The sequence below is a fragment of the Anser cygnoides genome, chromosome 2, assembly GCF_040182565.1.
Source record: "Anser cygnoides isolate HZ-2024a breed goose chromosome 2, Taihu_goose_T2T_genome, whole genome shotgun sequence".
Taxonomy (NCBI): domain Eukaryota; kingdom Metazoa; phylum Chordata; class Aves; order Anseriformes; family Anatidae; genus Anser; species Anser cygnoides.
Genome location: NC_089874.1, coordinates 53,002,316 through 53,017,727, shown reverse-complemented (window position 1 = coordinate 53,017,727; position 15,412 = coordinate 53,002,316).

Here is a 15,412-nt window from a genome sequence, read left to right as displayed (position 1 = left end):
GGCATTACTGATGACAATAGTTCTGGCTGGGCAGAGGAGGAAAACTCAAAATCAAATCTTTTGTTGCTTTTAATGCTTAAAATGTTTTGACACTTTTCATCATTGCTTTAGAAACGTTTCTTATCACTTTTTAAGTGATCCACTGATGACAGACAGGAATGCGCTCCCTTCCAGACTCTGCCACGAGCAGGGAAGCACTGGCTCACAGCACAGCTGTGGCAGAGGCTTGTGGTGACACCCGGCTGCCTGCTTCTTTCGGAGCACTCTATGCCCTCGCTGAACAGCTAAATAAATGTAGCTAGTTAATCCCACAATTAACTTGTCTTTTTTTTTTTTTTTTCTTTTCCTAGATAATCTGATGTTGATATAACCAAAAAAATCCTTATTTCTAAAAGCCAGAAAAGTGTGTGGGGGTTCCTTCCTCCTCTCCCCCCTCCATTTACACAGCATACAACGGCAATTGTTTAATTTTAGTAGATAACTCACCATTTTCAAACATCTGAATGTCAAATAACCTAGTTAAGCGATTTTGGGTATGTCAGTGGGGAAGGAGGGTCTCTTGATGGTGTTTCAATTATCTTCTTTTTAAGACAGTATGTCCCCTCCCTCCCTGTTCCCTTGAAAGTTATCCATAAGCTGACCACAAAATAACAAGTGACTAAGCGTACTGAGAAAAATTACAAACCCAAAATGCTCATTGATGGCAAACCGGTCTTGTGTCATTTTGTGGGTGTCTAATTGGCCCAGTGCAATATACCAAATTAAGCTTGAATATTCAGATGAGAAGACTAAAATAGCCTCTCCCTGAAGTTTATTCTGTTCTCTGGTATTTTTGTCCTATTTTCAACCTTTATAGAGGTGACACATCCTCGCTCAGCGTTACTGGCTGCGTATTGTCAGTCTGGAGTACTGGTGCTCCATCTGTGAGCTCCAGCTAGCAGCAGGTATTGTAAATCATAGAGATTCATGACAAGGCTGTGAAGTTTTCTGAAGGACAAATTGCAGTATCTGCGTAAAAAATTACTGTATCTGGTAACCAGAAGCAACTCTTTGGTTCGTCAAACGCTTCTGTGATAACACTGTTGTGCAATGCTTTAGCTGTTGTGAAGTAAATAGACAGAAACCCACATACGCATCTGAGAATATTTTGCAGCTCGTATCTTCCCCATGTGTTTACTTGTGTGCTTGTTGCCTCTAGGAGAGCAGAAATGGAGCATGTGGCTGTTACTGCACTCTTCCGATGTTTCCTCTTTCTTTGGGGAAAAGCATGTGGCCCCGTGCTGTTGCAGGCTGCTAAATAGCTGTGGCCTGGAGGGCTTTCAGACTGCGATGTGACAGGCAGATCTGCTTTGTGGTGATACCCTCTGGTCATCCTTGGAGACTCCGTTCGCATAGTTCAGCAGTGGATGCGATTTGCATCCGGATGCATCACCTATTCCATGGGCTATTGGGTTGTTACTGAAAACTCAAATGTCTCGGGGGTCCTGTGGGCTCCCAGTGGCTGGCTGCTGCCAGCAGCAGCTTTGGGAGCCACAGCTCTAGGTTAAGGCTGACTGTACGAAGAAGGCTTATCAAAAGGACCTGCCCATCTGGGTGGGTGGCCACCTGCCCAAAGTATCAACATTGCAGGTGGCAGAATCAAACCCAGTGAGAACCAGCTCTGTTGACACGAGCTGCACAGTGCTGACAGTCAGAGCTGCCTTCACGTACTGTGCCTGAGCCTTGAGCCTCCCTGCACAGCCTCTGACCTGAATGGATTCTTGAGACATCTGCATGTGCCTAGCTTCATCCTCTGTGTTTGCTGTTCTTCAAATGAGGTATTGAGGGAGAGGAGCAGTGAAGTTATTCCTAGAAATCCTGCTGCAGTCACGCTCCTTCCCCTCAACTGGCAGACTCATCCTCACTTCTTTTTGGTGTCAGTGTTAACATGTCTTTTGGATGTTAGTGGGGATTTTTAGGCTTGTTTGGGAGAATCCCCTCTTCCCTGTGTACCACTTGCTGTGCTCTGAGGAAGGGCACAAACCTACTGCCACTAAAGACTTTGCCTCAGAGGCTTTCTAGCTGACACATCTCTGTCCCAACAGGAGCCTGGCCTCAGCCCAGGGCAGCACAGCAGGACAGGGGATAACAAACATACTGCAAAGGGGTTCTGGACAGTTCATGAAGCCTGAGCTGTGTGGGGCGCTCTAAGAAGCAACCTCTTGTTTTCAGGGGTTGCTAAAGGAGTACCAGTTTGCAGCCTGGGATAACAGCCATGAGAGAGGGGCACATGTGTGTGTCCACGTGCATCACATTTCCCTTGCTTGGGCTATGCTGACTTCCTGTGCAAGACTTTCATGTGAAGTACGTTTGTGTCCTTGGCATGCCTGCTGTGATGCTCTTGGAAACGGGAGAGAGACATGACTCTTTCATGGCTGGCCCCACTCCAGATTTTCTGGAGCCCCAGATGTGCCCCACACAGCAACCTCACCGAGCTGCCGAGTGCTGCTACGAATACTTCTGGCACCAAAATACAGGCGGTGAGTCCTGCTGCTTCTCCTTCCTTCCCCCCCTCCGCTCCCCAAAAGCACGTATATTGGACAAGAAAATTTATCCTGCTGTGCTGAGACTGACCTGCTCACCACCGCCCTGCACCGGAGGCACTGTTTTTGGTGGTGCCATGCCTGATAGCAGCCACTCTCTTTGGTTTGCTGCTCCTGTGATGTACTTCAGGAAAACAGCATTTCTGAGCCCGGTTCAGAAGAGTGTTTCCACTTAGGACAGCAGTTAATTGCGTGGTGGAGTCAAACTGAGATTGAGTGGGACTTGAGCGATGCTTTAAGAGAGGGAACTCGCAGCCTGAGACCTGGATCTCATTTGCGGTCTGTAACTGCTCTTACACCAAGAAGGGCCTGCAGCTGAGGTGGGTCTGATCCCTCTCTAATTTTAATGGATGGATACAAAGAGTGAAAATGGGCCTGGCCACCCAGCCAGGGCAGCAGTTTGGATTACATTGGTTCTGTGTGTTGGTGCCTCCATTTGGCAGTAAGCCCCAAAAGCCCCGAGGGTGTCAGCTTGGTGCAGGCAGGGTTGACCATCACTGTACAGCTGCATGAGGCCAACGTCCATGCCAGGATCTCAACCCAAATGAAGTGTGGGGTTTGGGCTTGTGGACACACTGCTGGGGGGTTGAGTAGCAGCTTTTGGGGAATGTTGAACAGGATGGGAGTCCCAAGAGAGAGGATGATGTGTGGGCTATTGTAGGGAGGGGCAATAGAAAGTAAACCCTTTTCTGTGTCTCTGTTTCCACAGGTTTCACAGGTTCGCATTATCGACTCCCTTTTCCTAGTGTAGTGGGGACTTCAGACCCCTTGGGGTCTGGTGTGTGTGACAGGGACCAAAGAGAAGGTGTGGGAAATGGGGTTCCCCTTACAGATCTCTGCTGGCAAACAGTCAAACGAGGTCTGCTTGGTTCCCTTGTTACCCCATAAGAAACAAATGTGCTTTCATCAAGTTTGAGTAGCTCTAGGTAGCTTAAGATTGACCTGCGGCAACAGATCAGGCTCTGGTTTTGCCCGTTGTATAGATGGGCTTTAGTTGTACAGCTCATCTCCTAGGACAGGGTGTTTTGAAACTATGGCTTTCAGTTTTGGCATCTGTATCAGAAATATGGTATGGTCAAAACTGAAATACTTTACCCTTCAGAGGGGTAAACCCAAGATAGCTTTCCAGCTAGCTTGTTTGCTTCTAAGGCTTTTTGCTGTTAGTTTCCAGCAAGCAAGCTGAACAAAAGTGAGTAAGGATCAGAGACCTCACACAACTTTGGTTGGAGAAAGTTTGCAGTTCCGCCACTGAGGCAGCGTTTCCTAAAATAACAGCCTCGGGAACCTCTGCGATCTGTTTCCCTGTCTCCTGGCCTTTTACAAGAACTGAGGAGCCTTTCAGCATTGTGCAGTAGGGCTGCGGCATAACAGCCGCAACAAGAGCGCCTCAGTCTCTAGCACTCTATCTGGGGACCCATTGGGCTATTATTAGCAGGGGGTACCGAATACACTTTGTAAATATTTGAAAAGCCCTGCCAAGTGGTGTGGCAAAGACACACGCTCCTCTGTGAGCCCCGCAATCGCGAAACCTGGACAAAACACAACAAGAAAGCCAGAGTGGCTCACGCAGAGCATCCCGTTTGGTTCTCCTCTGCGCAGGGAGGCGTTCTTGCGGGTCAAAGCCAGAAGTCCTGCCCCTGACTTTTGGCTGAGGGGATTCCTTTTGCGGGTGGATATGGGGCCGTGGGGCTGCCGACCTCCCCGTGTGGGGCCGTGGTGCTCTCCCAACACGTACTTTTCCGCCAAAGGCCAGCTGCCTGGCTTGGTGCTGCCGGGGATTTCCTCGCAGCCCCCTCTGCTTTGCTCCGAGCCCACGAGGAGTGCCCCGCAATCTCTGTTTCCATCGCTAGAGGGAGGGAAACTACACGGAATTGCAGCGCCCGCACTTCTGTCCGTCCGTCCGTCCGTCCGCACCGGGCAAGATGTACAACCAATGCTCTCCTAGTACGACTTTTAATCAGGAACTGGGAAGGACGTGGTAGGTGGGTTGTTTTCCTTTAACCCACGGTTTGTGTGCTTCCCTGTAGGATGCTGAGAGCTGAAGGCCCTGCATTGCTCTGGGTACCTGCTGGAGGAGGGGGACTGCTGGAGCACGGCAGGCTGCTGCTGCCTCCAGGGCCACCGGCGAGCTCTGGCCAGGCTCTCTTGGGTGACTTTTGTGGGCAGGGGAATTGCAGTCTGGTGGCTGAGGAGTCGCGTCCCACACCTGCGGTAGCTAAATCACTGGGTGAACGTCAGAGAGAACTGAATGCAAACTGCATGGTGAAGGCGCATGCTAAATGCTGTACTGTGGTATGCCCGCATCCTTCTCTGGGGGGGAATACACGGGGAGATAATGCACGTGTATCCTCCTCAACACTCCTCGCAGCTGTTGTCTCATCTAGCTTCCCAGTTTCTGATGTGGCCAGTTTAGTATGGCTAAATGCACCAAACCAACCCTCCCCAAACATTCCTTTGTATGTATTTTTTTTAACACATACAAAAGAAGAAAAATTAACAAAAAGGAAAAATATACTTTAATGAAAGGAAGTGGTGATGGAAAACTTAAATGATGGTGCATTTTTTTTTCCTGTTTTCCTGTTTCTGCACAGTAATTTTGAAATTTAAGAGCAAGAGGATGAAAATTTCAACCTAGGAATAGGAATACAATTGTAAATTAAACCAGCTTCCATTGGCAGTACCTGAGAACAATTTTCACACTTTCAGAACCTGTTTCATCAGACCTCATATCTATTCACCAATCTGCCCTGGACTTGGCGTTATGAAGCTAGATACACTCAGCTTTCCTCATCAGGATGGCACTGAGTAACTACAGTGATTTTGCTTAGTCTGCTGAAGGGACTCATCCCCTCTACCAAGTGTGGAAGGGAGAGAGCAGACACATCAGAAGGAGCTACTCTCTCTGTAAGAAAACCAAGGGTGGATCTCCGTTCTGGGCATTGTTGGACATGGTTGTATAGCACTGTGGGAGGGGATGTTGCCATCAGAAATGATTCCTAGGAATTAAAAAGAAAAAAGGAGGGAGGGGGGAGGTAAAACTGACCAAGAATGAACATGACTATGGCTTTTTTGCTGCTCAAGTCTGAACAGAGGAAATACAATGACAGTAACAAATCAAAAGTAAAAAGGAATGTTTTCTTTTTTTCTTCTTTTTTTAATTTATTTATTTTTTAAGCAGAAGATATTATATATTGTTGCTAGCAGTAGGAAACAAAAAGCCTCACAATTTTTTCTTTAATGAAATAAAGCAAGAGTAGTGCAGAACACTAGCTCTGGAAAAACTAGAAAGGTGAAACCACAATGAGAGTTTCTTTATGGGTGGCTCTGAGCTAGTTGCCCTTGGAACTGTCTGGGTCATCATCAGGAAGGGAAAAGGATGAAGGAGAGCAGTATTGAAGATTCTCCCCCCTCTTGATACTAAAAGAAACACGTACATCCCTGTTAGCAAAACCTGGTTCCTCCTGGCTGAGGAATCCACATGGAAGGGCTGGAGTAGCTGGGGGCCTCTGTGGGATAGGACTTGGAGGCACTGGGTTGCACTTTGGGCTCAGACTTCCTTAGGGACAGCCTTGCCTGGCTGTGGCATTCGGTGGGGCCAGCAGTGGTGGGGAGGCAATTTTCTTCATGGGAAGCTTGTCCCAGATTTCGTCACTGGTGGTCGGGCAGAGAGGATGGGCTCCAGGAGGGGACGAGTGCCCAAGAGGAGGGTGTGCCAAAAAGATCTCGCTGGCAGCGGAGCAGCTGGCCTCTGCTGCTAATTCAGATTGGCTGGCCCAGGAGGATCCTAATTACAGCACAACTGCTGTCTCCATAATCACTGCGGCAGGAGCCGTGTGGGCCAGAAGGCACTGAAAGGGACCTGGATGCGGCAGCAGGAGATATGGGGGCTGCTGCTTTCCATCCTAGCCACTGAGTAACACAGAGTCTACCAGATGTCAGGGAGGAAGAAATGGGTCATCCTCAGAGCAGGCTTGTGCAAATAATGTCATTGGCTGCCTGTGTGAGCGATGGGATTGCACAGATAGGCTCAAGGATATCCTACTGATGGGGTTTGTGGGGAAAGCACTAGAAATGTGGTGAGCCTACTCAGGTGTCAGGGGCTGATTTGCTGAGCAGCAGCTAATTGTGTGGCTGATGGGAGCAAGAAAAGCTGTCCAGGCAACTCCTGGTAAAGTGCTGTGGCTGTGTCAGACGTTTCCTGTGTGCCAGTAAGGATGGCCACTTGCCCACCTGCACCTGCTGCTGACACGAAATCAAAAGAATGGAGGTGAGGAAAACTTGGGCCCAGCACTTATCAAGAAAAGCTGGGATGAGCAGCCTTTCCACATTTTTTTTTTTTTTTTGGATTCCTGCTGCAGTCCCAAGGTCAGCTTCTGCAGATATGATATGAAATCGAACCCAGTAAGCTCAGGCAATGAGCACTCAGAGGGGATACGTCAAAGCAGGTGAAATCTCTGTAGCACGAGCCGTTCGGCAATCTAATGTTACTGCTGATGCCTGTTGCATTTAGAACCTAGGGTAGAAGGTGCTCCTGCTTTTTCCTTGGTGAGACAGAAGCATCAAAGACTTTAAAATGCTTTTTTTGGGGGCGGGAATTGCTCCTTCAGGAAAGGACTGTGAAATGTGTAGCTGTATCTTTGACCTGGAGACCCAGCCTTTCCCCAAAGCCTGGTGTTTTGTGGCCCCCAGCTATGAATAAAGGAAGCAGGACACAGGTACAACGTTATAACATTATGTCCTGCTTGCCTCTGCTGCCCCTGTCTGTCTTGTGCAAGACTTCACTCGCACACAGCCGCCTTGTTGGGAGCCGGGGCAATAATTGTGCTCTTAAACATCGCCGGGTGACTCACATGTGCTTTATCTACGTCTGTCCACACAGTTGCGACTTTTCTTGCTGGTGACAACGTGGTGGAGAAGGACAGGGTGAGAGAGGGAGATAATGTGGATGTGGGGGGCCAGGCTAAGGTTTTGCATTGGCATCTGATGGTGCTAATCAGCACCGATGTACTTCAGAAGGTGTCTTTGATAACCAGCCTTTAATAATCTAACCCTCCTCATATTTTTGGCTATATAATTTGCGTAGGGATTACAGCCCGTGTCTGCTTAGGTGCCTCTGGTTTCTGACACAGCAGCAGCCTTTGAATCAGTGAGTGTCTGCTTTTGCTGCTTAATCTCTGAGGCAGCCAATTTGGGGACAGAAGGAGTTTTTACTTTATCTGCTCCAAACACACTTGTACTTTTTGCTGCTTTCCCAATACAAAGGAATAATAAAAAAAAAAAGGAAAAAAAAAGCTGTGTGTGTGAGCACGTGTGTGTGTTTATATAGCATGGGAGACAGAGACAAAACTGAACAAGTGTGGGAGGGTGAGAACCTTTATTGTGCAACAAACTGATGGCACCAAATATGCTACATTTGTTGTGAGTTAAAAGGTTTATACAAAGATTTTCTTAGTAGTGTCTAAGATCTTAATAGGGTAATTAATCTTTCTAAGTGTTAGTGCCAGATTATGGGATCAGCTATTACCCCTGGCTACAGAGTACTCCTTTGTGTGCTGCTATGAACAGGATGAAGTGATGAGACTACCACGTTTGCCAAACAAAGATATGGTTGCTGCTGGCTTGTTTATGTTTGAAATGCATTTTCTGGTGCAGCAAGAGTAGAAGGCACCATTTCCTTGGGAATATTGGTGCCCTCTAAAATGAGCCTTATTAAGAGAAGAAGGGGATGAAGCTTTGTAGAATTTGCAGAGCTTTATAGAAAAGTGCATATATGCTTTAAGAGACATAATAGTGAGTTGCTTGGTTTGACTATTTTTTTTCTTTTTTCCCCAAGCAGGAAAATAAATAGATAGCTAATGTAATTGTAAGAAGCAGCTGTAGGAGTAGATAAAAAGAGGTCTATACTTAAAAACTTCTGTGTGGAATGCAGAAGCCAAACACTTTAGTTGAGGAATTAAAATCCAGCTTGTACTGCAGTAAGATAGGGTGGGACACAGAGGACGTGGGAGAATTTTCCTTAGAAATAGCCTTTGCTCAAGCTTGTTTATTCAAAAGGGTGAGTCAAATCTATTGGTTATTTTACTCAATAGATAAAGGATTATTATTTTTTTCCCCACTGATGTTTGGGTGGAGGGTGGGAGAGAGTGAGAGGAAAAAAGAAGTATATTACCCAGTGGCTGTCAGGGTTGATACAAATGGGTCATCCTGGAGAAATGGCTGCTCGGCCAGTTTTGACATTTCCCGTACTACTGAATGAGAAACCTCTGCTCAAGGTCAGCATAAACTACTCTGTCCACATCATTTAGTCTTCAGTCTAGTGGAGGCTGTCATGTTCTTAAGTGATGATAAAATGAAAACTGAGTCCAAGCTGTAATATATTCTAGAGGTGACTTGAACGTGGGAGTACTTCTGAGCCAACCCAAAAGCAGTCACCTATGAGCGACCGAGTGTGGGCGAGCATGCTTAGTGTATAATAGTGCTGGTGAGGCTGTTGCTCTTTGAGATCAAGTGGCTCAGGCTGCTGGTGCATCAGGCTAGCCTTTCCTTGAGGCATTGGAAGGGAGGACGAGTGCAGGAAAGCTTTGGTACGTGGCTGGAGAGCTAGGGAGCTTGCAGAAAAGTGATGAAAAGAGCAGTCATGGATGCTGGGCGAGAAGAAGTCTTACTGATGATGGCCATGGTGTGCTGCAAGACCTCCAACAGAGCTGTTCCCTTTAGGGAGGGGAGGCAGGTTCCTGTTACAAGGTCAGCTGGGGGCTCTGGTGTTGTCCACCCATCTCTGCAGCCAGCGTGAGGCCATGAGCTCTCTTGGCTTGCCTGCTGGGTAATGATTTACAGCTGAGCAAAGATGGAAGGGAAGAGCTGCAGGGCTTGGCTCTCCCTCTCTACTATCTCTGGGCAAGTTTACATTTTTACAAGGCTGTGGGGAGTAAGGGAGAACCCCGAAATTGTGCCAAACCACCAGAATAAACTCCTAATGCTCTGTTTTGGCATATGGTTGAAGAAGCTTCCCCATGGGTGCACTGGCTTAACGTAGGATTGTAGAGGGTGGTCAGCTGAGCCTAGTAGTGGTTTATTCTGTTTAGCTGATGGGGGAGAAGTCACTGATTCCTCTCACTTGATTGCATCAGTGAGGCTGCCCGTGAGGTCAATGATCATCCCATGTGCCTAGGGGTGGTGGTTGAAATTCCACTAGGGCTTACAAACCTGCTGCACTGTCATCGCTCCTTCTGTAGGTGACCTGAGTGTTCCTCCTAGAAATCAAACATTTGCCTAAAAACAATAGCAAGCTTCTGGCTTTGTCCTGTTGTCCCAGCACAGCAAGCCTCCTCTCTCACCCCTACTAAAGGGACCTCTCATACCGATGCTGCAGAGGTGTGCTTGCTTGTAAGTAGGAGATGTCTTCATTGGTGTATCACATCTACAGCTTTTTGCACGAGCCTAGGCTGCTGTCGGTATCTGGGATTTGTAATTTGATTTACAAATCTCAGTTTGATTCTAGACATGATATGCGACATGAGATGCTAAAAAATCTGAAAGTCTTTGAAAATAATTGCGGTTACCTTACCACAAAGAATCTCTGAGAGCTATGAGGGGGGGGAAAATCCCTATTAATGCAGAGTTGAGATGACCCAGTTGTAGCAGAGACCTTTCCAAGTGGAAAATTCAAATCCAGGAAATACAAAATCAAGTGCATGCCAATAAAACATTAACTCTGCCCCCCTGGAGCTGGCAATGCTCACTGGGAATTATCCGCCACCACTCCAGCTGCAGTCACTGTATTAGCTGGAGCAGTACCGAATGGTGGGAGGATTAGCTGGAGCCTGGCAGAGCTTGGAGTACAATATGGAAAAATTTGTGGGTGAGACAGAGGAAGTGCTGAATGTACATAGTTGGGTGTTTATGTGTAAGCATAAATAATAATGCTACCTATGTCCCAGGGAGAACTTGGGAACTTCACTTCAGCACTGAGATGCAGCAAGCAGAGAAAATTTAGCGATGGGGATTTAATGACAGCTAGGCATGAGATAATATTCACTTAATGGGTTTAGTGCTGGGTTGAGGTACTGCTGTAGGCTATGTAGCTGAGTGTGGGGCAGGTGTGCGCAGCTTCCATTTGGTACAGCACACCAGCAGCACAGTTACTGCTAGCAAAAGGAAAGTTTCGGATGCATTCCTTCAATGGGCATAAGCCTTTTGCTTCCCTTGCATCTACAAAGTGTGTTATAGGGGAACTGAGGTCAGGGGGCAGTTGTACAGCTGGATTTTCTTATTTACAAAGGACTGCTTATCCAGACTGGCACGTATTACTGGGTAGCGTAGGCTTTCTGATAGCAAAGATATTTGTGAGTGAATTTCCTAGGTTTGTTCAACAGAAACAGTAATAGACATTTTTTGTTGTTAAAAATGGTGATGACTTATGCAGTTGAAGTTAACATGTAGTTTTTTTTTTTTTTTTTTTTTACTTAAGCTATATATTTCACTACAGAGAAAACAGGATGTTTTGTGATCAAGCGGCCACATTCTTTTTTGTTTTTTTTGCATTATTTTTTTTTATCGGAATGTAAGTTACTGTCATGTTTTCAAATTATTTGTGAGCCAGCAGAAGAGGAAGGGAATTCAAACCTGTGGTCTATCTCAGCATTTTCTCTTGCAACTTTTGTAATGATTTGAAGCTTGTGGCAGCCTCCTTGCTGCCCCAGCACGTGACAAAGAGCTGGGGCTCTGGGTCTGAGCATGTATCACAAGTCCTGCTGGAGTTTGAGCTTGGAGTGAGCTAGTGGCACTCACAGATGAGTGTAAGAAGTATCAAAATAGCATTTATTTATTTATTTATTCAGGGAGGTGAAAAGGGTCTGGACTGTCCTGGGTGCACTGGGGAGTCCATGATTCACAGATTCACAGATTTCTCTAGGTTGGAAGAGACCTCAAGATCATCGAGTCCAACCTCCGACCTAACACTAAGTACTCCACTAAACCATATCCCTAAGCTCTACATCTAAACGTCTTTTAAAGACCTCCAGGGATGGTGACTCCACCACCTCCATGGGCAGCCCGTTCCAATGCTTAATAACCCTTTCGGTAAAGAAGTACTTCCTAACATCCAACCTAAAACTCCCCTGTCGCAACTTTAGCCCATTCCCCCTCGTCCTGTCACTAGGCACGTGGGAGAATAGACCAAAATGATGCTCAGCTATCCTGGGCAGCCTCCAGGCAGGTGAGGGCAGAGAGTAGGAGAGGCTTCCCACAACAAATACATCCAAATGCCACCTCATATCCTTGGTTTTTGGCACCCCCACAACATCAGGGAAATGTAGTGAAGCGTAAATGCTATTTCAAGAAGCAGCTAAAAAAAAAAAGCCCCACACCAAACCACCACACACACCCTGGGAGAAAAATGACTTGTTAATAAGTCATGGGACTTCGGTATGCCTTAGGCAACGTTTTCAAACTATTGGTCTTCAGATCAGTCGCTATAATTACAGCATTTCCCAAACAGAGAAGAACATTGTGGGGAATTCATCTAATATGATATCACTGATCTGAGTCTTGCAGCAGAACAAAACGCGCTATTGAAACTTAGTGAAATAGGTATGACTGCAGAAGAGTGGGTCAAAGCAAACTCTCAGATGAGTAATTAACTCCCACTACCCTACTTGTTCTATTTCATCCTTAGGTATTTAATTATACAGTTTTCCTTTCCTCCTGTCCTAACATATACCACAAGGCAATTTTCTTCTTTCAGCCTTGGAAACAATAAAACTTGAGTGCTTTATTAGAGTTACTCTCCTAAAAACAGAACTGAAAGGTCTGAGCAGTGGTAGGACCAGACTTTGCAATTACAGCTCTGTCTGGAGGGCATGAGATGGATGAGGATGCCCTTCTGCTGGGTGCTGTGCCCTATGTGTTAATGTAAGATCTTAAAACAGCAGAGAGCTGAAGAAAACCCCCGTCTTCTCTGCAACTTGCAGCCCTTTGTATGAAGCTAAACCCAACATTTGAAATAGGTTGGGTGCAGCTGTAACAGGGTGTTGCCTGGACATGGTACATATCTGGGGATAAGATACCAACTTCTTTTGCGAGGTTATATGCTGGCTAAAACAGTAAATACACGTAGTGTTTTGTTTTGCCTTTGCAACGCTGCTTCTGTGTTACTAGTCTGGAAAAATAAGACTTAAGTGTTTTCTCTGAAAAACATTCCCTGCCTGTTTAGGTTCGTGCAATGTTCCTGTCATTTTAGTCTTCAAACGCCTACTATTCCAGCAACTCAGCTGATAGCACTACAGAAAGTAAATCTCTCCTAAGCATGTTCCTCCCTCTGGCTAATAGCTAATCTAATAATAGTTTGACTCCTACAACCACAATAGCTCTCTGTATAAGATGGGTAGTGGGAGGAGGTCAAAGATTTCTTCTCAGTGGTGATCCAGAGCTCCCTGAATGATGGATCAAGATGTGATGTTACTGGATCAAGGCCCTGCATGGCTTCCTTGGCACCCTACAGATCTCTACGTGTTTAAATATTTCACAAATGTGACATTAAAAAGTCCGGCACAAACAACCAATCCTCCCCCAAAGTGTGTTAACCTTGACATCACCTCTTAGCTTTCATTTTTTTCCCTATTGTGTTAGGTTTTCCTCGTTAGTGTTTCTGTATGAGATTTATATATTTATTTATTTTGTGCTTTTACATCAGCCCTAAATGATCTTCCTATTAGTACAGGAAGCTGGCAGCAGCCAGTCTGCAGCCTTTGGATAGCCAACTAATTAAGGGAAAAGCAGGTGTGGATGGATCTATTGAGTCTGTAAATAAGTGCCAAAAATTTAAGTTATTGGTCTGTGAGTGGTAGCAGGTGGAGCACTGTTTTATACCTTCAATACAGAGAAAAAGAAGGGTTAGAGGAAATGATTTTTTTTTTTCCTCTCCATGATTTAAAAGCTCTTCAGAAATACAATATGTCTGTTCTCCAGGAAAAAAAAGCGGGGGTGGGGTGGATGACACGACTCATTGTCTTGTATGGGGTTAGTCTTGAAGACAAATAATGTTAGTGCAGGGTCTCTTACTTTCATTGACCTGGATGGGGTGATGAACTAGATGGTCTTCACAGAAATAATTCATATTCTTAGGCTGACACTTGGAAACATAACTCACAAGTGACTACAGATGTTAGTGCCTATTGTTCCTTCACTGTTCTGCTTATAAATAAACTTTCCCTGCCTTCCATCAAATGCTCAAAATGTTCTAATCTGCAAAAAGTCTCTTCCCTCAGTGCTAAACAAAAACACGATCTATTGAACAAAGTATTATGCAAGGGAGTTTGTGTCTAAGAATATATTCTCTCCTGGCACTGATTTCTCCTCCTCCCTAATTTCTGCACTTGCTTTCTTCCTTTGTGCTGGATTTAGTAATTTATTCAAACACTTCTAACCAGGGGGCGGTTTTCACCAGGGTGCAGTGGCAAGAGACCACAAAAGCATTTCACAACACATACAAAATACATTAAAACGCTTTCAGAATAGTATAGCTTATTGTAGGATAATGTTAGAATAAAAACATGTAAAACATCTACCTGGTTACTCAACTGGTTTCATCAATTTTGGTCTGACTGATGTGAAAGTTGTCTTCATGGGTATGTATTAATCTTTTATGTGTAGTTTATAGATGCAAATGCAAGCAATAAATGAATGCTTATACTAAAGTTTACATGTGTCAATCTAGGAAAGGGATGACGAGAGGAAAAGCTCCGTACTCCAAACCTGCTTGTTGTTTACATTTTAAAACTCATGAAACACCTGACCAAGCTAATAGGTGGTGTCCTGGAGTAGTGAAGAGGATGGCTTGTGGCCTAGGACTTCTGGGGACATTGCTAGTTTCAGGGATTTTCAGTTCTGAACGTTCATCTTGAAGGCAGAACGGGGCTTTTTGCCTTTCCCGTTCTCTCCCTTAAATACTTCAAGCTGGTGTGTGTGTGATTTCCAGGTTAGATTGATCATTGTGGGTTGTATCATCTTTTACGTCTGAGTCCATTTCTCAGGGCATTCAGCCACAATGTGGGCATGCATATGAAACTTTTTCTCTGCACACCGAGCTATAGGATTTTCTGGTTTATAGCTTGACTTTTGCCCCTGGTTCCCCTTTGTATACATAATGAGATGTTCACCAGAGCAGGGACTGGGACCAGGTACCCAGCCTTCCCAGCTAAGTATGCTAATTAGTCTCTCTTTTTCTCCTTTAATGACTTTATACATATTCATTAAAAAGTAGAACAGCTCCAACAGGAGAAACTTCAGAAAAAACCTTTTTTCTCACAATATCCTGCAGCCTATGTGATGGTTATAACTTCCTTCTGATGGTTAGAGACCATAGCTTTATTTCTTGCTTTAAATCAGGTGTAAGGAAGAAAAAAACTTTGTATTTTTTTTTCTTTCCTCTGGGGTGTATTGTCTGGCCATTGGACTACTGCAAGCAGGGAGAACAGTCTCCTTTTCTGGTGTGTGTGTGTGTCGATCCTTACTGTTTATGCTCTTTTATTCTAAGTGCCTTAAATAGAAACTTTTTTAAAATTGGAGCTGAAGAAAAGTTTGGCTTGCATTCGTTTGCCATTCAAAGTACATCTAAATTTTAAAAGCTGTTTTAAATCAAGCTAGAATATTTCCCTTCCTTATGTCCCACTGATGTTTTTTGGTTTGATAGAGGAGTAGGGATCAGTTAATGACATCATTTTATTGATGTGCTTTTTAAATCACTGAGACCTTATGTGCTTTCCCACTTCATCCTGAAGAAAGCTTATAATAATAAAGGATAATAGTAACACTTAGACTTGGAGACAGGT